The sequence below is a fragment of the Delphinus delphis genome, chromosome 16 (assembly GCF_949987515.2).
Source record: "Delphinus delphis chromosome 16, mDelDel1.2, whole genome shotgun sequence".
NCBI classification, from domain to species: Eukaryota; Metazoa; Chordata; class Mammalia; order Artiodactyla; family Delphinidae; genus Delphinus; species Delphinus delphis.
Window position 1 is genome coordinate 74,851,657 of NC_082698.1, and position 21,633 is coordinate 74,873,289.

The following is a 21,633-nucleotide window of genomic DNA, read 5'->3' on the forward strand; positions in this document are numbered from 1 at the left end:
AACACCTTTTATTTAGCTACAGTGTATCAGGCATCGAGTTAAGTAGCAGGGATGCAACACAATGATGTAACCCCTACTGTCACACGGAACAGGGGAGCGGACAGGATGCCAGGCTGCCCGAGAGGCCAAGCCCCCCTGGGGTGATGGGAACAGGGATGCTTCACTGGGCACAGAGTTAATCCCTTCTCCATTGTAATTTCCGTATTAATGGTGGGGTCATTAAGCACCTTGGAGTGATTCAGCTTCTCCCTCTTCGTCCCCTAGAGTCTTCTACTGAACGCAGAGAAGAAAGGGGCTATTTCAGTAATAAGTTGCCTAAGCCTTGCTGTTTGGTTCTGTGGGTGGCCTTGAATCTGTAACTTTGCAGTGTGCCACTCTCGCTGCACTTCAGCCAGGTTTTTCTTGACATCTGAAGAGGCAGTGTCTCTAGAGAGTATATTTTTGTATTCCTCCATATGCTGCTTTTTGTCTCCTCACATATATTGCCAATAAAACTTGCGAGTTCCACCACAGGCCAGCTCTGCAACTTGCGTTTAGTGTTGGTCCGGGAAGAAATATATTATTATTATTTCCATTGGTTCATGTCTGTCCCTCTATTGTGGAAATGCGATTTTCTTGCATTTTCCCCTCAATATATTGATGCACTTTCTCTCATCTGATTTCACTCATCTTTTTTTTTTTTTTTTTTGATGTAGACTGTTTTTAAAGTCTTCATTGAATTTGCTACAATAGTGCTTCTGTTTTATGTTTTGGTTTTTGGCCGTGAGGCATGTGGGATCTTAGCTCCCTGACCAGAAATCGAACCTGCACCCCCTGCACTGGAAGGCACAGTCTTAACCACTGGACCTCCAGGGAAGTCCCTTCACTTGTGTACCTTATATGTCTCACAGGTTTCTTTTATTGATGACGGTACTTGCTTCCGCCCTGTTTCAAAAATCTATTTAATAAAGTGTTCTGCTTCTGTACTTATCTCAAAGCTTTTCGACTGATTACTTTACCTGATTCTTTTCATTTTTCCAATGCTGTGGATTAACGTAATTTTTTTTTTTTCTTGTTTGGTTCTTTGCCACAGTCCTCTCCCTAAATATCTGCTCCATTGACCTTGGTTTAATCAGACTATGACTGTTGCATGACACTGAAACCAGAGGAAGGACTGACATGCTTTGATGCTGAAGAAGTTTCTCTCTGTCTCAGGTGGTGTCATTTTGCAATCATATTTATTATGTCTATCGAGCATATTTATCTTATGTTTTCAGTGTCTAGAGAACATTACAAATGACATCAGCATTATAAGATAGCAAAAGGGTCCCATTCACAAAGGAGTGGGGTGGGGGAATGAGCACGAGTGATTTTTAAAAACACATTTTAAAATTATGATAAAATCCATCCTCAGCAATTTTTAAGTGTACATATAGTTCGGTGGTATTAAGTACCTTCCCACTGTCGGGCAACCATCATCCATCTCAAGAACTCTTTCCATCTTGCAAAACTAAACTCTGTACCCATGAAACAATAACTCTCTGTTCCCACTCTCCCTGGCACCTGACAACCAACTACCATTTTACTTCCTCTATGAGTTTGACTCCTCTAGGTCCCTTATGTTAGTGGAATCATAAAGGATTTGCCCTTTGGTGACTGACTTATTTCACACAGCATAATGTCCTCAAAGTTCACCCACAATGCAGCATGCAACAGAATTCCCTTCCTTTTTGAGGCTGAGTAATATCCACTGTGTGGATACACCACATTTTGTTTTTCCATTCATCTGTCCATGGACACTTAGGGTGCTTCTTCCGTTTGAGTCCTGTGACCAAGGCTGCCATGAACGTGGGTGTGCAAGTATCTCTTCAGAGTGTGTGCAATTTTAAAAGGCTTAAAGTCACAGAGAAACACAGATATAGGATGAGAACGGTGCACAAGCGCTTAAGTTTACCGTGGAAAGCATTTAACGTCAGACGGGAGCTCTGCAGAAGAGGGAACTGTTGAGTGGCACTTTCAAGGTAGCAAGAGTTTGGAAGCAGTACTCAGGGAGGGCACTTGGCCTATTAGTATTGTGCACAGAATAATCATAAACGTTGAGAAATGAGTGACGCGGGGGGGTAAAATGCGGGTGGGACAGTGTCTAGGCTAGAACATACAGCACTGGCCAGAATAAATGAGGAAAATGCTATGCAATTGATATAAAACATTAAACATCATGATTTCCATGTTTCTGCAAAGAAATCATGACAATGAGAAAGTGAGTTTCTTAGAACTGAAGAGCTATGCATTGGACTGTACGTCCCTTGAGGGCAGGCCTAGCCCACAACTGTGATCCAATGCCCAGCAAACAGTACTTGCACTGGCACCCAGGGGCACTCAGTAAACATCTGTCAAATACATGTATAAGTGATCTCCTCTAGGCACCTCATGCTCATACAACTGCAAAAGATGCTTGTTGCTGATGAAGATGGGCTAAAAGAGAATGCTGTTGTGGCTGGTTTTATCTGGAGGAATTAGGGCTGGCTGGCATAGCTCTAAGAAATAACAAAGGTATTGGATCTGAAACATGTTAAGAAGGAAGAATCTGTGAGACAAAAATGCTAGAACTCATTGGCTAGGATTTTGTTTAGATCTATTGTCAATACCCAAATGTGTTAGTTTGTTCTAAGTTACTTTAACTTTCTATAACCAATGGGTATTTTAACAAGGTGTTAATGTCTTTCCCTCTGCCCTGAGTGTGTTCTCAATCACTACCTTTCTTTTGCAAGGCTCGCCTGTAGTCAATATTTTCTTATTAAGATACTTGCCATCCTAAAGGATACAGAAGCAGAAACAGACTCACAGACATAGAAAACAAACTTATGGTTACCAAAAGGGAAAGGAGTTGGGGAGGGATAAATTAGGAGTTTGGGACTAACAGATACAAACTACTCTGTATAAAATAGATAAGATAAAAAACAAGGTCCTACTGTATAGCACAGGGAACTATATTCAATATCCTGTAATAACCATAATGGAAAAGAATATGAAAAAAGAATTTTATATATATATATATATTTGAATCACTTTGCTGTACACCTGAAACTAACACAACATTGTAAATCACCTATACTTCAGTTAAAAAAAAAAGGAACACAAACATGATTCTAATTAACGGATATGCTTATGTTCTTATATTAGACTAGTCTATCTTTACTTCTTCCAGGGTGGAAAAAAAAGAAACAATGCATTCATTAATTATCTTCTGTTTATACACAAACAGTAGAGGTTTTAGTTTTTTCCCCTAAGTGTGATTACACGACAGCAATAAACGGATGTGACTGGCACTGCACTAGAATTGAATGCTGGGATTTGATGGTTTTACGTGTTAAGCCAGGGAAGAAAATTTAGTCTACACTTCCATGTTGGAAACGCCCTGGCTGAAGGGACTGAGTCCACCTTGTGTATTCTCGGGTCCTAAATGGAACATGATAAATATGTTTGCTGACTATTTCTAGCACATATCATCCTCAACATGGTGTTACTGGTAATGAAATGATAAGGTTTTCCAATCCTAGACTCAGGATATAACACAAATGTTTTACGGACTCGAGGTTGCCAAGGGGGAGAGGGGTGGGGGAGGGATGGACTGGAAGTTTGGGATTAGCAGATGCAAACTAGGATATATAAAATGGATAAACAACAAGTCCCTACTGTATAGCACAGGGAACTATATTCAAGATCTTGTAATACACTATAATGGAAAAGAATATGAAGAGGAATATATACATGTATAACTGAACCACTTTGCTGTACAGAAGAAATTAATACAACATGGTAAATCAACTATACTTCAGTAAAATATATTTTAAAAAAACACTGCCAAACGTAAGGTAGACAGCTAGTGGGAAGCAGCCGCATGGCACAGGGAGATCAGCTCGGTGCTTTGTGACCGCCTGGAGGGGTGCGATAGGGAGGGTGGGAGGGAGGGAGACGCAAGAGGGAAGAGATATGGGAACATATGTATGTGTATAACTGATTCACTTTGTTATAAAGCAGAAACTAACACACGATTGTAAAGCAATTGTACTCCAATAAAGATGTAAAAAACCCCTAAAAAAACCAGATGTTTTAGACTATAAAGATTAAAGATAGTTAATAAATATGCCATGAGAAACTGCAGTGAAATGAGGCATCGCCAGCGTGGGCTGAAGGCACCAACCCTGGTCTGGCCTTCCGTGTCCGGGTAGCAGACAGCCACGCACGTGCCGAGGAGGCAGCGGCCCAGGCGCACGGGGGCCCCTCCAGCTACTTTCAACATTTATTATTCGGGAGCTGTGTTCTTTAGGTGTTTGTGGAAGGTCAGCGTCTAATCTGGTTCCGCCCACAGCTGCACAGTTATAGTTTTCTTCACCGCATTTGCCCTCGTTTAGTATCATTTGACATTCTCTCTGCTTGGCAGTTTTCTCTTTAATTCCTTTTGGAAAACTATTTTTTCCCTAGTTTGTCATTTTACTTAAAAAATGTGTTCTGGAGTTGTCTGCTTTTTCTGTCTTTCCTATTTGAAACACCTCCCATAAACTGCTTACTTATGAGAAAAATAATGCATTTTATCAGCATCATAAAGTGATACCTATTTTTTGAACGGTTTCTTAAAGATGACCCGGACTCATTAGTAAGTTATTTCATGGGGAATGTTCTGAGCAATCAATGATATTCTCTTGACGATACTGACTTGAGGCTGAGAGGGAAGGGAGCAGGGACAAAGGCATAATGGTCCACTTGCTGGAAACACAGAATGCACAGAAGTGAGCGAAAGCCAGGCTCTGCCTTGGGCATCACGTAAGTGGCCTTCCTGGAACGAGGCTAGGGGAATTTGTCACCATCTGCTTGTCAACTTTCTTGGGAGCATTAGCTATCATCCTGCTTAAAGGGATCAGGCATGACCACGTGGTACCTGGAGGCCTTTTCTGGCTCTATTATTCCATAAGGCTGTTGGTTTTTACATTCCTAGCTTGAATGTCATTATGTCACTGATTCTAAGCCTCAGTTTCTGGAGGGGTATCACCTTATCTGCCTCCTTCATCAAGTTTTCTTAAAAATTATTAAACATAATGTAGGACACAGTGCTTTGAAATTAGATTATGTACAATGACAATGATCCCACTTTGGCATAAATCTGTGATAAACTTTCCACCATTGGTTTGTAACATTTCACTCTCAAACTTCTGAGTACCTGACTAAACCAATCTTTCTGATATTAACTTCTCACCCTCCTCCTTATTATTATTGTTATTTTAATTATTATTTTTTTGAGACCAGAGTTCTAGTCTATTTCTTTGCCACTTTATAACTGTGGGGAAACTACAGCTGTTGGGTTTGGTTCTCCATGCATGTCCATTTTTTCTTTTTCATTGATTTTTTTTTTTTTACTGTTTCATTGCTACTCTGGGTACCTATGTTACTCAGGTAATGATGCAAACAGTGCAAATTTCCTAGGCTCCTCAAAGACACAACTGAATGAAAAACATTTCCACGTCTCATTTTTCAGCAATGGTGTTAGCGTTCAGAACACAAGTTTCACTCCTATTGATTATTTATACATATTTTTTTGCCTCGCACGTTTGGGTAAACGTGGGGATAGATAATAGGAATCTTTGTTTACTAAGGTTATATAATAATTAACTTAAGTATAACTATACAGTTACCTTCCTGGATTGATATTGAAAAGCAAGATCTGGGTCTCAGTCTAAACTTTTTCTTCTGTGCTGGCAATTTTTCTAGTTGCAAAAGTTATTTGAAGAAGTACTCACTGCGTTTCTGGAGAATAACGATTCTTCAATATACTCACATTTCATGCTGGGTAAATTATCATCACTGTACACCCACCTTTACATGTGTTGAAACAGATTCTGGTTAAACAAATGCACAGTCCCTGGAAAGTAGCCAAAAGCTTTTCTCCTGCAGTTCCCGGTACTCCTCTTAGTTAGCCTTGTGTTAGTTTTCTATCCTGTTTTACAAACACAAATACAAGTTATAAGACACTGTTCGGGAATCCCAGCATCAGAATTAAGTCATGTGTATTGTTAGTTGGTTATAAAAGAGCAATTATTATTATTATCATTTTTTTAACTTCTTTATTGGAGTAGAATTGCTTTACAGTGGTGTGTTAGTTTCTGCTTTAGAATCTTTGCTGGGACGAAGAGCAATTATTAATACTTAATTGTGTTGGTGACAGTGTCATAATTTTTGAACGGCATTATAATGTAGTGGATTAGATTTCCATCCAGAAATACTTCCATTAATGTTTCTCCTCTATTACTTTGCGAATGTTCAAAGTGCAGTTTTAGAAAACTGTATTCTGATTTTGGAATTTAAAGATTCTGTTCTTAGCCTTCAATAAAGCAGTTTCAAATCTGCCCCTTTTGCATTCCACAAGGAAGTGAGTCCTGGTGTGCATGTCGAGGGCACATCGACACGTGCCCTCAACATGTCTGGGAGACAGCACGCATAAGGCCTGGGGCCCATCCGCACCCCTCTGCCCTTCATCACTGACACTCCCTTGGCTCCTGGCTCTTGGTTTCTATTTCCCGCCCAGCACCAGGTAGTGCAGAATGGAAGTGAGTGTCATCAGAACGTGCACCAGAATCTGGGAATATCTTGATAACTGATGTGAGTGGAGAGTCGCTTCAAGACCAGCAGGGACTCCAAGTAAAGGCATCAGAGGGCCTTCACTGCCCTGTTTCCTTGGAGACAGATCAGATCGCTCCACATACTAAAGTAGATTAACTGGCGTAGAGGATGGGACTTGCTGTTGCCCATTAGATCAAGCAGAGATCAGTGTGTATGTGACTGATTACAGACCCTAACCACAGTATCACTGAAAGAGTTGGCCGACTTTATCCTACACAATGGACACACCATAAAGTAAATAAGGCGGCTTGAATTTTAACAACAGCTGAACTACAGATGCTTTCCTCTGATTTGGGAGCACCACCTAACCTATTACGTCAGAACATGCAGCTCTTTCTGCTGTTCACCTCCTTGGATGGTCTGCAGGCACATCAGAAGACAGAAATAAGTCCACAAAAATCACCATGGGTCATGACGTTTCTAGTTTGCCTTCAGTTTAACGATGCAAGAGAATGTAAGGAGAGAAGAGAAGAAATCTCATTCAATGCCTCTGTTGTGTGAGTCCCTAATGAACAATATACACATCTAGCTGTGGCCATTTTAAAATGGCTATAGCTTTTTTTTTTTTTTTTCTGGCGGTACACGGGCCTCTCACTGTTGTGGCCTCTCCCGTTGCGGAGCACAGGCTCCGGTCGCGCAGGCTCAGCGGCCATGGCTCACGGGCCCAGCCGCTCCGCGGCATGTGGGATCTTCCCGGACCGGGGCACGAACCCGTGTCCCCTGCATCGGCAGGTGGACTCTCAACCACTGCGCCACCAGGGAAGCCTGGCTATAGCTTTAGTGTGAGATTGTTTAAAGAAATACAAAATTGCCCCTGAAATGTAAAGCAGAAAAAGCACAACTTTTGGCCACTTGTTTTGCTGTCTCTCTTGAAGATCTGTGAGGTATCTTCCTATTTACTGTGCTGTAGAACTACTGGTTCTTCTGGGCTTGGGGATTCAAAAATGGATTATCTGAACACCCTGGAGGTCTTGCCCACCTGATGAACATGGGGTGCAGCCTCGCCCGTGTCCTGGATGCCCCATGAGCACAGGGGCAGGTAGCTGTCTCTGGGGAAGCCCCTGAGACTGTGTCTAGAAATGAACTGTGAAAAGGGTGTGGACCAGGGTCAGAAGGGAGTAGGGGACCCCAGATCAGTCACACAGCCTCTTCATTTATGAGAACCAGAGGATGACTGGCAGGGCAAAACAGCTCTTAGACACCTCTAGCCTGCTCTGCACTTCAAGCTTTACTGTAAACAGCACATTAACAGGATGATGGTATTCTGATTTAGCAGCCTGACATATGTCAGAGCTCATGGTAACAGGGCTTCAGTGAGATTTTTTCCACACACGTTTCTTCAATGAACATTTCCACATAGAAATCCTTGCCACAGTCATCTTAATGACTTTAATCTTCACACTTATCTTTTCTACAGGCTTTTGTACGTGCATTTAACTTTCCAATTAACTTTCCCTGATCCTTTAAATGCATATATATGCAGCTCGATGCCTTTAACTATCTTTCTCAACATGGCCAGAAAACAGTAGAAAATTGAGGTCAAATGCAGGCTGAGCTAGGAAGGGACTGTACATCTATCTGTTTGCTACTCTTCTCCCTCCGAAGGAACCACAGGTCCCAAGATGATAGCTGATCTCTAGAAATATTAGAAATGTAACTGTGGAAAGTGTTGACCCAAACCCTTCCTATGCGTATGATGAAGTAACTGACCACATGCCTCTCAGAGGGGTCCTAAGATGCACACCTGCAACCGTGGGACCCGTGCCCACCAGCCTCCGTTATTCCAGGTGACACTGGTTAGAGGGCAGGGAGGGCAGATCTCCCAGAGGGGCACTGCTGCTCAGCTTGGCCACGGGCTCCGGTCAGGAAGGTGCGCTAAGTGGTGGGTGGCAGAGAGGATGACTGACATCCCTATAACATGAGGTGCTCTCAGGAGCACAGAGGACCCTGGCCATTGGGAGTCTGGCCATATGCATGACGCAGGACTGTGGCTCTCAGTCAACCGACTACATGTGAGGCAGGACTCTAGGACAAGAGGGACACATACATTTGATTTAATAACTGGAAACCAAGGGGTTGCCAGGGGGTGGGAGGAGCACAGGAAGGGCGAGAGTTACATTACTATGATGTGTGCTGTAAGCTGAAATGTGTATCCACGCTGCCCCCCCGCCCCCATTCTTACATTGAAGCCCTAACCCCCAAAGTGACCATATTTGGAGACAGTACATTTAAAGAGGTAATTAAAGTTAGATAAGGTCATAAGGGTAGGCCCCTAATACAGAAGGGACACAAGGGATCTCTCTCTAGGCATGCGCAGAGGAAAGAGCAGTGAGGATAGAATGAGCAGGTAGCCACCTGCAAACCAGGAAGAGAGATCTCACCCGAGACCAACTCTGTTGGCATCTTGATTTTGAACTTGTCCTCCTGAGACGTGTGAGAGAATACATGACTGTAGCCTAAGCCACCCAGTCTGTGGTGGCCATCAGAGTAGACAGAGACAGTGTGGCAGACACCGCAGGTACTATTAATTCATTTAATTCTCAAAACCTCTGTGTGAAGCAGGCTTTATTATCTCCGTTTTATGCATGCAGAAACAGGCTCAGAAAAAGACAGCCGTGTCTCTAATGCTCCATGGCAAGTAAGTGTCTCTTGACATTTGAACAGGGAAGGGGCACGGTAACAGCGGAGCTCGTTTTTTGACTGAATTGCAGTTCCCTGAGTCCGGAGAGGAGGGATCTCTTTATGATTTAAAGATCTGAGCTGAGAAATTGGTGCAAGCTTGTGGAAGCCAGTGGGTGGAGTAGTGGGTTTGTCGGGGGTGAGGCTGGAGGTTGTGCATGTGAGTGCTTATGTGTTAGGGGGGAGGCATCAGCTGGGAAGAGCTGGGGGAAAGTTTGAAAGACTCTAGGTGGTCCCAAGGACCCAGGGGGAGCTCTGGCCCATGACGATTTCAGTGGGGCTGTGTCCTATCTTGAAAATTTCGGCAGTTCTGGGGAGGGGACCGTTAGAGAATATGACTCACATCAAACTGACTGAGAAACCCCTGTTAGGAAGGGGAAGGTAAGGAGATAAAGGCGGTTGTGCAAAGACTCAGGGAAGGAGACCTTGAACGAAGAGCTAGCCTGCATTTAAGTAGGTCTTCAGGATTGAACAGGGAGCTTCCGGGATGGGCATTCCTGGCTCCCTAGAGAGGGTCACGAGTGCAGCGAACTCTCTATGTCCAAGTATTCTGCAAAGCTTTTGGCATACATCAGCTCATCTATCCTCACAAGTGCTTTTTGAAACCAGTACTAATATCCCTAAGTTTATAGATAAAGAAAGTGAGGCACAGAGAGGCTGGATGTAGTTTCTCAGGTCACACAGCCAATAAAGGGGCCAAGGTTTGAGCCCAGGTGGACTCACTCCCCTGTTCTTAACCACTAAATTCCACCTCCCGGTGACTTCCTGAAGAAATCCACCTTGCTCTGTACTTCCTGGACCAGGAGAGGGGCAGGCAGGCATGGCCAGCAAAGTTCTGAGCCTGGTATCCAAAAGGCTGACATTGACTCTTTTTCTTCCTCCACCTGTGTCTCAGTTTGCCTTCCTTCAAACAGTGTCATTCACTATAGATCTTACTTATAGACTCTCCGTGGGATTAGTGAGGCAGTTCTTGGAAGTTATTAATAATTCTGCTCAGGAAAACAGGATTATGTGGATTAAAAAAAAAAAAGGAGCATTCCTGCTGGAGTAGTAAAGCAAGACTGTATTAGGAAAGACCATCTCTTTGAAGCAAGGCAAATACATTCCCTTAGCCTGAATCAGCTTCATGGGAATGGGTAGAAGCAGACATCAATCATACTGACGTGCGGCCTTTTCTGCCTTCTAGAAGCTTCTCTGCAGCCCTGTGGCTCTGCCAGCTATGAGAGCATCCAGATGGCATTAACTGGTGGGTGAATCCTCTGGATATACAACACTGGGAGGAGAGTCTGAGGGGAGAAAGCTGACTAGAAGCCTGGCTTTGTTTTTTTTGTTGTTGTCGTTTCTCTTTTCTTTTTTTTTTTAATAATTAATTTATTGGTTTATTTTCGGCTGCATTGGGTCTTCGTTGCTGCGCACGGGCTTTCTCTAGTTGCAGCGAGTGGGGACTACTCTTCGTTGTGGTGCGCAGGCTTCTCACTGCAGTGGCTTCTCTTGCTGCGGAGCACGGGCTCTAGGTGCATGGGCTTCGGTAGTTGTGGCACGGAGGCTCAGTAGTTGTGGCTCGTGGGCTCTAGAGCGCCAGGCTCAGTAGTTGGGGCGCATAGGCTTAGCTGCCCTGCAGCACGTGGGATCTTCCAGGACCAGGGCTCGAACCCATGTCCCCTGCACTGGCAGGCGGATTCTCAACCACTGCGCCACAGGGAAGCCCCTTTTTTGTTGTTTTTGTTTGTTTCTTTCTTTCTTTTGGCTTCCTAAATGACTCTTAGCCAAAAAGAAAAAAAAAAAAGGCCAACCAGAATGAAATGTATTGATGTCTGATGAACTGTAATGACCTACTGTCCAATTTGTCATTGAGATAAAAGTGCCACATTGAGTTTGCTGAAGTGCTGTCACTACACATCATTCATCTGGAGAAGAGTCAATTAAGAGTGCAATTGAGAGATACATCAAATCCGGACCAAAGGTGTAGCAGGAGACCCAGGCAACGTGTGCCTCAAGATCAAATACAGGTTTCAAGATGAAAATGTCTCCCTCCTCCTCCTGAAGTCAATTTACCTCTGTTCAATGTTCAAATAGCGTTTTGTTTCACATTTGATTTAATTGCCTGTAGGCTGAGCCAGACTTACCTGGTGGCAAATATTCTGGCATCTTCTTTATACTTGGGTGTTTGAGCTCACTTCCTTCCTTTTCAAATTACTTCTTCTGAAAGATTTAAGCTTTCAGAAAGACTGTATTATATTATTGGGCTTAATTACTGTAAGTTCTGAAATAAGTACCATTTCAATGAAGATATGGACTTATGCATAGTATATGGAATCAGATAACAAGGCAGGAGGGCTCTTAGAATGTTTTAGACAAACCTTTTCATTTTTCAAATAAAGAAACTTGCTTAAAAATGGAAGAAAAGGGACTTCCCTGCTGGCACAGAGGTTAAGAATCTGCCTGCCAATGCAGGGGACATGGGTTCAAGCCCTGGTCTGGGAAGATCCCACATGACGTGGAGCAACTAAGCCCGTGCACCATAACTACTGAGCCTGTGCTCTAGAGCCCGTGAGCCACAACTACTGAGCCCGTGAGCCACAACTACTGAGCCCGTGTGCCACAACTACTGAAGGCCCCACGCCTAGAGCCCGGGCTCTGCAACAAGAGAAGCCACCGCAGTGAGAAGCCTGCACACTGCAACTAAGAGTAGCCCCCGCTCGCCACAACTAGAGAAAGCCTGCGTGCAGCAACGAAGACCCAATGCAGCCAAAAATAAAAATTAATTAATTAATTAAAAAAAAAGAAATGGAAGAAAAAATTTCCACAAAACAAAGTGAAGAGAGTTGAAATGTAGTTCAAAGTCACATATTCCCTTGCCTGGGAGAGTCCTGAAAATGAGTACGCTCTGATTTGCGATGACAGTACAGAGGAGGGTATACATAAATCAACACAGCTACTTTCAATTTTATTCATGAACCCTTTTCTGTGGCCTTCGATTGGCAAAATTGACTTTACCTCTGCCTTCTGATAACATGATGAGGTGCTAAAATGTATAAAAGGGATCGATGGGTGGTTTGCCAGAGGAAAGCGAAAGAAAAGCAAGTATACAGTAACATGAAGGATCAGGAGGTTCAAAAAACTAAAAACAGAGTTGCCATATGATCCAGCAATCCCACTTCTGGGCATAGATCTGGACAAAATTGTAATTTGAAAAGATACATGAACCCCTGTGTTCACAGCAGCTCTATTTACAATAGCCAAGACATGAAAGCAACCTAAATGTTCGACAGATGAAGAGATAAAGAAGATGTGGTAGGGACTTCCCTGGTGGCACAGTGGTTAAGAATCCAACTGCCAATACTGGGGACACGGGTTCGAGCCCTGGTCTGGGAAGATCCCACATGCCACAGAGCAACTAAGCCCATGAGCCACAACTACTGAAGTCCCACGCCTAGAGTTTGTGATCCGCAACGGAAGAAGCCACCGCAATGAGAAGCCCGCACACCGCAACAAAGAGTAGCCCCCGCTCGCTGCAACTAGAGAAAGCCCGCGTGCAGCAACAAAGACCCAATGCAGCCAAAAATAAATAAAATTTAAAAAAAAGAAGATGTGGTAAATACATACAATGGAATACTACTCGGCCATAAAAAAGAATGAAGTCATACTATTTGTAGCAACGTGGATGGACCTAGACATGATCATACTGAGTGAACTATCAATAAGTCAGAAAGAGAGAGACAAATACCATACGATATCACTTATATGTGGAATCTAAAATATGACAAATGAACTTATCTGTGAAACAGAAACAGACTCACAGACATAGAGAACAGACTTGTGGTTGCCAAGGGGGAGGGGGTTGGGGGGAGGATGGATTGGGAGGTTGGGATCAGCAGATACAAACTGTTATATATAGAATGGATAAACAACAAGATCCTACTGTATAGCACAGGGAACTACATTTAATATCCTGTGATAAACCATAATGGAAAAGAATATGAAAAAGCATACATATATACGTATAACTGAATCACAGCAGAAATGAACACAACATTGTAAATCAACTATACTTCAATAAAATAAAATAATAATAAAAAGAAAAGAATCAGGAGGAGCCCAAATCCTGTTCCTATCTCTGAGGCCGACTCAGTCACACTCAGAAACCACTTGCTGTGCTGAAACACAATGCCTCATTTACAGCACTTCTGCGTGCTGCCTTCTGTCGACCCTCTCTTTCCCGAGCTCAGCCACTCATCAGCGTGCCTCATCCCTGGGATGACAGACAAATCAACATTACAGGCAATTTCACTGACATCCATAATGCTGAAGGTTCCAGCAGGTACACGTGGTAGTTACCGCAGGTGAAAGGAAAACCGGTGCATTCCCCCGTGGGTGGGGTTGGGGGAGGGAAAGGAAGCTTTGTGTGCTTCTGAAATTCACATTATATTTGTCTCCATGTGACTCAAGACTATTTCTCCTATGAGCGACTAAGAGGAGAAGCAGCCAACACTGTAAAGCAGGGAAGGCTGAGTTTGCCGAGAAATAACATCAGATAAACTCTACGGTGCCTTGTTTAAATCCCATGCGCAAGATTTAGATAATCCATGTGCATTTTGTGACACTGAGAGGGAGAGAGAGAGAAAGAGAAAGGGAGAGAGAATGAAAGAATGAGAGAAAGAGAATCCAAAAGAGAAAGAGAGAAAAGAGTGAGAGAGCGAGAGAGAGAAAGAAACCACATACTGAGCTTCATTCTCACTTTGATATTTACCATTGGACTTCTAGACCATGAGCACCTAAAGTGATTATAATCTATAATATAATCTATAATCTATAATATAATCTATAATCTTCTAGACCATGAGCACCTAAAGTGATTATAATCTTTCATTTAAATTTGGATTTAAACAGCGAAAAAAAAATCTCAGATTGGCCTTTTGAGATTATTTCATCCATTTTTCTTCTAAGGGAAGTTAATAACTTTCACAGGATTATTGTGAAGTTGGGTGTGAATAAAAGCAAAGAACTCTGTCACTGGGAAGGCCTTCCTACAACTCTATGTGTGAAAGTTGCCTTTACTTCACAGTAGAAAGAGGGCAGGTTTTAGAAGGAGATACATTGGTCTGTTACTCCACTACTTCCTAAAGAAGCTTCTGCAGAAAACTAGTCCCATGAAATTTTCTTTAAAAACATGAATTTAGCTTTCCCAGCACCATTTATTGCAGACTGTCTTTCCTCCATTGTACATTCTTGACTCCTCTGTCATGGATTAATTGACCATGGGTGTGTGGGTGTATCTCTGGGCTTTCCATCCTGTTCCATTGATCTGTATGTCTGTTTCTGTGCCAGTACCATACTGTCTTGATTACTGAGCTTTGCAGTATAGTCTGCAGCCAGGGAGCCTGATTCCTCCAGCTCCATTTTTTTTCTTTCTCAAGACTGCTTTGGCTATTCGAGGTCTTTTGTGTTTCCATACAAGTTTAAAAATTATTACGCAGCCATAAAAAAGAATGAAATAATGCCATTTGCAGCAACATGGCTGTACCTGGAGATTATCATACTAAGTGAAATAAGCCAGATAGAGAAAGACAAATATCATATGATATCGCTTACATATGGAATCTAAAAAAAATGATACAAATGAACTTACAAAACTGAAACAGATCCACAGACATAGAAAACAAACATATGGTTACCAAAGAGGAAAGAGGGGTAGTGTATATATATATCCAAATCACTGTGCTGTACACCTGAAACACGACATTGTAAATCAACTACACTTCAATTAAAAAATGAATTTAGCAAAGGATGCCCACTATATTCTCCAGTTCAGAGATTCACAATACATATCAGTATACTAACGGTCCTAAGTACAACCTACACTTAAAAAGGTGGGGTGGAAGGTGTGAGAAAAAAATCTAACTTAGACTAACCAGAATTTCAGACACTTGTTTGATCAAACAAACTTTTCTCCATGAACTAATTTTGGCAAATATTCAGTTTCTCAACTGCTTCAGCAAACAGCTTATCTCCTACTTCCCAGACTTATTCCAAATGGAGGGGAAGGCACTGAGAAATCCCAACCAAATGAAGTAATCACAGCATAGCAGTTAAGTCCCCAAGGTCACATAGGTGGGAAATGCAAAAGGACTTGATGCATGTGAAATGTTTAACAACATATTCTATAGTTTCTGGGAAGCCCTACCATGTACATCTTATAAGTAAGCACATACATGTTTATGGGAATATTCTCCATTTGGTAGGGGAGATTCAAACAAGTGGTTAAGGGAATTCCCCCAAGTTTCACCATCAGTTCTGGGAATGCCTCAATGAGACCCAGGCTCTGTTGCTCAGCAGTCACCAACACCACTGGATAGGACCTCCCATCTCACTGCTGGAGAGTCATCATAATGGCGGGACCAGATCATTTTTCCTCTAAGAGAAGTGATGTTTTCTACCAGATACTAGATTATAGCAAAAGACTCCAAGGGGACAAAAATCCTTCCCAGGATGGTGGCAATCAGCCAGTTCATGCATGATTGAAATGAAACCAAGCTTTGCTTCTGGTGTTGATCCCAGGATCTCTGCTGCTGAGTTGGTAGCCATGGTTTCAGGTTCACACAAGAATCCTAGATGTACTCTCTACACGACTGATATCCAAAGGTCTAAGAAATGGACTGAAAAAAGAGTAAATAGATACAACTACAAAGAGACTAGTATTATTATAAAACTTGTCCATAAATTTTCTTAGTATAAATCATGAATTTTAAAATAGTATTTAAAATAAGTAGGCTTAAAGGGCTTACATGGGGAACCCACTATAATTTCTATCCCCACTGTATCTTATATGTCTCGCTTTCCTATAACTGTAACTTGTGTTGCTAGTTTTGCAGGGTAGAGACAATATTTTTTATTTTTTGGATTCCACCTGACACATGTCAGGCTCTTGATATATTTTATCAAATGAGTGAATGAATGTATAAATGAAGGTGGCTTAAAAAGTCATTTAGGGGCTTCCCTGGTGGCGCAGTGGTTGAGAGTCCGCCTGCCGATGCAGGGGACGTGGGTTTGTGCCCCGGTCTGGGAAGATCCCACATGCCGCAGAGCGGCTGGGCCCGTGAGCCATGGCCGCTGAGCCTGCGCGTCTGGAGCCTGTGCTCTGCAGCGGGAGGGGCCGCAGCCGTGAGAGGCCCGCGTACCGCAAAAAAAAAAAAAAAAAAAAAAAAGTCATTTAATCCACATTCTGTGCCTTGTACTTCATTTCATGCTGCTCACTTGCAAAATTTATCCGTTGGTCACTGAATAGCTTTACCTTCTATTCATTTTGGTTGCCTCCCCACCTGTGATACTTTTTGATGCTATAAATTCTGTTTCTTTTATCATGTTTTTAAATTGGGTTTAAAACATCCTTAAACTGTGATTAAAATAACACGGAACAGTTCCTTCTCCCTCTTGAAATTTCTCCTGAAGGACTCTGACATTAAATGCCTGATAACCATGGAAAAGATGCAAAGCATGAATCAACATGCAGATCTCATTCTCTCGACTCCTTTCCTAACTTCTAAAGGTTAGGAAGCCAACGGAACTAACACATGCCTTATAGACTTTGGTTTATGTATCCTCGTTCTATTGCGGTAAACTGTGCTAGTGAACTCAAGGTATCAAGAATGTCAGATTGTGTCAAAAGAATCTGAGAATAGCTTTCTTTGGCTGAAGCAAAGGAGGTGACAGGAGATCAGGGGAAAAGCTGTGGTTAGGGGAGGGCCAAGCTGCAGCAACCAGAGTGAGGAGGCTGAGGCTAACGTGAAGGGCTTTAGGAAACAGCCAGAAGCTCTCGGTGCCAGGGTGACAAGATCAAAGTGGCTGGCAAAGAAGATAATTTTCACATGGTCTTGGAGGGCCTGAGCGCAAGACAAGAGGTCCTGTGGTCAGCGTGCTATCATGTGCCAGATGAGCGCCACATCATAATTGCTAAAATAAATCTAATCACAGACTACCTGGGAAACACAAAAGGCAGAGCCTCACTGTAGCATCGGTCCGCTCACACATTTCACAGACAGAGCATTCTCAGTGAGGCCCTGAAATGTTATCCAGACTTGGCAATCAGGATGGCTTTTACCAACAAGGTCAAATCATGGGGAAGTGCAAATCCATAAACTGCGTCTTGCTTTAAAAGAGAGGAGACGTTTGCAAAATTCACACATACGTATTGAGTATGCTTGTGCCCGAATATGTAAGGTGGCAAGGTTGCTCTGTGCTCTTAGAAGCAAAACTTAGGATGCTTCTAAGGATATCTTGGAAACCATGGCTCAGTTAGAACCACACACAGGTACAGGTATAGGTACTCAGCAGTGAACTTACACTTACAGATGGCCATTTTCAGAAATGCTACCAGGGCAATATTACAATGTATGAAAGGTGAAATGAGGACAACTATTTTCCTTAGCCTCAAAGGGCTGATAAGCAGGTGGCAGTGTTTAATCACAACTTGGTAGTCCAGCCCCATTTGTTAGCTCTTACTAGCAAATGATCAACGTGTCTTTGGACTTGGCCAAGGACACACTACTGATAATTGCAAGTACTCTGAAATTTAACATTTATCACTTGGCCCTCTATGATAGGTTACTGGGAAACAAAACTTCCAATCAAGGCTTCCCTGGTGGCGCAGTGGTTGAGAGTCCGCCTGCCGATGCAGGGGACACGGGTTCGTGACCCGGTCCGCGAAGATCCCACGTGCCGCGGAGCAGCTGGGCCCGTGAGCCATGGCCGCTGAGCCTGCGCGTCCGGAGCCTGTGCTCCACAACGGGAGAGGCCACAACAGTGAGAGGCCCATGTACCGCAAAAAAACCCCCCAAATCAACCAAACAAAAAACTTCCAATCAATTCCAGGAAAGTAACATTTGAAATATGTGGCACAGGTTTAAATTCTGGGATCCTAAGCACATAATCTGGAAATCCTCCCCCTTCCCAGTCCTTCAGGTGCATTCCCCTTGAAGATCTTGGGATGTGTTCCCCTGGCAGGGCGTTTTTTTGATCTCACAGGAGGAAGTCGACATTTCCCAGGGCTAGCCTAGCTTTCCTCTGGAATACCAGCAGTGCGGTCCCCAGGGCCATGGGGAAGTGGGCTGTGACTTGGCCCCCAAGTGTCTGTGGGCTCTTCATCAGAGCTTCAGCAGGACAGCCAAGTGGGCCTTCAAGTTCTCCGGCATCCCTTTCATAGCCTGGGAATGCAAAGCTGCACAGATCCCTTTTTGGTGAGGATTACCTCACAGCTGGCATTTCAGCCCAGCCCCAGGGATTGCAAAAGGATACTTGGAAGAACAGTCATTACATTCTGACAGCGGAAGCACACAGATCATCTCGGGTCCCCTAAGCTTGGCCCAGGCTGATAAGCACAACGCTAACGGTGGCCACATTCCACACGTGGGCCTCCTGAGAATACACTGCATCTCAAGGCAGAGGAGGAACCTTTGCGAGTCCCGAGATTGAAAACTGCAACGGCCACAAATACCCGCTCCTCCTTGGTTGAGCAGACGCTGCCTTGGCCTTTCCTGAGCCTGTCTACCACCTAGGTGGAGAAGTGCGTGGCTTCCTTATCTTCTCATGTGGCAAATCAGCTCAGCTGAAAGGGCAAAAGGAGGCTTTGCTGAAGCAAAAAGGAAAAACAACAAGTGGGCCCAAGATGTACTCCTGGGAGGGGACAGTGCTGCGGGAGGGACGGGACAAAGAGGCGGGGTTCACGCTGGCTTCCGAGCTGAAATCTTTTGGGTTCAAAGGCTGATCTTTCTAAGCCATGTGGAGAAAAAAAATAGACTTTAGAGTCACAGACCCCTGGTTCTGACTTCCTTATTTCCTCCTTTTGTAAAGATTAACGTGCAGTGCTTCACTGGTAGCTTGTCAAGATACCACCGATAGGAAAAGACAGTATTATAAATAAGCCTTTTCAATGACTGCCTGTCCACTGCATCAACACGAGCAGTCATCTGTGTTGGGTTTTATAGCAGAGCTGATTAATTCTTTTTAGTCTGTTTCTAGGGAATGCAAATACTTTAGGCAATTGTCTGAAAGGCTTATACAGAGTCTATGTACAGTTAAAGGTTATGAAGAAAATCAGTGGTTCGCCCTGATTCTTTCTTCATGATCCATTTTGAGTTTTAGGAAACAGAAGGGGTGACAGTCTTGTCACACCTGATTAATCAGCCCTATGGACACAGCAAAGATGATCACCAGGCCCTTTCCAGGTAACAAGTAACAGACTTCTTTATTCCTCCAGATCTGATATATCATTAGACCTAGAAAAGATCACCTGTATAAGAGTGAAAACAGTTCACATAGCATGTAATAAAGGCAGCATGAGGTTGTCTCCTTACCCATAGCACGATTCTAGGGCAAACTCTATTTGCCTCCCTTGTTTTGAATGCCCAACGTGAATTCCCACCTTCTCTGGTGCAGATTAATCCTGCCCATAGAATAAGCTAGCATTCTATTGAGTGATCAGGGCTGTAATGATTTACCTTGTCTGAAGGTCACAAAAAGGGAGAGACACAAAATAGACTTGCAATTCCTTTTTGCTCATCTGATTTCAGCTGTGACTCGTCATGACGTGTGCATACATTCTGTAAGGCTGTCTTTATCGAACTCCCATGCGGTAAATACTTCAGAGGAACTTGGTTGCAACTGGACTTTGGGGCTATTCAGATCTGGGTCAAAATAACCAGTGTCTTGAGAAAGACAAATATCATATGATCCCACTTCTATGTGGAATCTAAAAAAATGGTACAAGTGAACTTATCTACAAAAAAGAAATAGAGCTACAGATGTAGAAAACAAACTTATGGCTACCAGGGGGTAATGGGGGGGGATACATTGGGGATTGGGATTGACATATACACATTACTATATATAAAATAGATAACTAATAAGGACCTACTGTATAGCACAGGGAACTCTACTCAATACTGTGTAATGGCCTATATGAGAAAAGAATCTAAAAAAGAGTGGGCATATGTATATGTATAAGTGATTCACTTTGCTGTACACCTGAAATGCACACAATACCGTAAATCAACTATACTCCAATAAAAATTAAAAGCAAAACAAACCCCACCCCAAACTACAAACTAACCAGTGTCTCAAAATGACATTTACTAACAAAGAATTCAAATACATTTTGGAATAGTTCTCTTTAAAAAATCTGCATTTTAAAATAAATGTAATGCATAGTCGTTGTGGAACGGCTTGAAAAGAGAGCAAAGAAAAGAATAAATGAGATCATAATCTCTCATGATGCAGCCATCCAGCAGTGACTACTTTTAATTATCCTGGTGTATTTCAGCATTTAGGGATATGTGTGTATAAAGCAAAAAACTTGATTATGTGCATTTCCAATGTCTTACAGCAAATTTGCCTCCGTTACATGTACTAAAAAGAATAAATTAGAGTTTTTATTTGGTGAAGCTGATGAGTTAAAATACAACAGGGCACGTCAAGATCAAAGAGGAAGTGAGGAAAGCCAGAAAACATTTCACTTAAATATCTGAATGCCATGCATGATTACTAAGCCAAAGAAAAACTATTTATCTGGCCTGAAGAATGTTATTTAAATCCCAGGCTCATTCATGCTAAACAGAGGCAACATTTTCCATTCACTTCTCCAAGGCTTTTCTTCTCCTGGAAGAGACTCCCTTTTCTCCCCCTCTAGCATTCCTATTTATGAGCTTAATGCCCACAATTGAGAAGGATAAGTTTAGAAGGTATTCACTGCCAAAATGATGATATTTAAATGGTAGGACAATTTTAAACAAGGTGATTTTTTTTTTACGTTGTGCCAACCTATAAACATTATTCTTGCCATAAAACTCTAAACTAAAAACCACTAATAAAAAGGCCAGAAGAATAATTATTTACAGTGAGGTATTAGGGAGTTGGAGCTACTTTTCTTTCTCTAAAGAACAAAAAGGAACTACATTTTCAAAGATTAAAACGGTCACATGATCTTCTACCGAAATAAGACTTTTGCTTTTTTTCTTATATTTTCATCGTGTTAGCAACTAAAACCTGCAGATGGAGTGTTAGTCAAATCCCGAGACTTTGTTAGACACGGTCATCTAATACTAACCTCAAATAAAGAAACGCATTAATGGGAATTTTCATTATCATCACCATCAAAAGTCACAATGCAGCCACAGCCATTTGGAATATTCTTTGACCAGGGAGCAGCCTACGGAGAGATGACAGAATACATGCTTCTTTATGGTTCTTCCTGGAACTATTATCTTTCCATCTTGAAGTACATCTAATATTTCTAGACGCCTTGTATAC

General features: G+C 42.6%; 1 long non-coding RNA gene across 1 annotated transcript in view; it reads right to left on the bottom strand.

Moving 5' to 3' along the window:
• Positions 1–5,678: 5,678 nt before the first annotated feature.
• The window catches only part of LOC132439476 (uncharacterized), a 418,411-nt gene continuing 402,456 nt past the window's right edge, over positions 5,679–21,633 (bottom strand). The window contains exon 5 of the long non-coding RNA XR_009522367.2: positions 5,679–5,971. This is a non-coding gene — a long non-coding RNA (uncharacterized lncRNA). The remainder of the gene's footprint in view (positions 5,972–21,633) is intronic.